General features: G+C 42.9%; 1 non-coding gene across 1 annotated transcript; it reads left to right on the top strand.

Annotated features, from left to right (window-relative positions):
* The first annotated feature begins 201 nt into the window (after positions 1–201).
* LOC139020218 (small nucleolar RNA SNORA74) lies at positions 202–401 on the top strand. The gene has a single exon (XR_011473231.1). It is a non-coding gene; the product is annotated as a small nucleolar RNA SNORA74 (small nucleolar RNA).
* Positions 402–638: the final 237 nt, after the last annotated feature.

Consider the following 638-nt stretch of genomic DNA (forward strand, 5'->3'; position numbering starts at 1 on the left):
TTATCAGGGGATCACTCTATATGTTATATTAATGTCAAACCACTATTATATACACTTGAAACTAATATTGAATGTCATCTCTAATTGAAAAAAAAATTAAATTAGTAAAATAATTTTTAATAAAATAAAAATCCAAATCAGAGTGATCTTTAAAAAATATAAATCAGATCAGTACACTCTGTGCCTAAAAGCCTTAAGCGCTCCAGCAGGGGTCAGCTCTCCAGACAGCACCATGCCTGTGAGGGTGTTAAACTGCTGGGGAGGAATGCCTTGTCTTCTTCCTCCAGTTGCTCCTTCACTGCTCTGGTGACGTGTGGCACTGGTGCAGGCAGAACTGTGCTTCCATGAGAGTGAGCTAAGCATCACTTTGGTTGCTTTGTTCTAGTGAAGGAGCAGACAGAAAAATAAAACACATTTAAAAAAATCTTAATGGTTCTAATAGCATTTCAACCCACCCAAGGGACCTTTATCTGCCCTTCCCTGCACCCCAGCCAGCCTGGCTCACCCAGCCTTGAGGAAAAAAGGCAGGGTTGGTGCTGCACAGGCTGCCAGTGAGCATGCATCTGGTCAGACATCTGAAGAGAACTGCAGTTATCTGAGGATGGAAATGGAGGGTCGCATCTGCTGGGATCAGGCAC

Source organism: Myotis yumanensis, unplaced genomic scaffold (assembly GCF_028538775.1).
Source record: "Myotis yumanensis isolate MYYU_CA2020_CCGP unplaced genomic scaffold, mMyoYum1.0.hap1 SCAF_11, whole genome shotgun sequence".
Lineage (NCBI taxonomy): Eukaryota > Metazoa > Chordata > Mammalia > Chiroptera > Vespertilionidae > Myotis > Myotis yumanensis.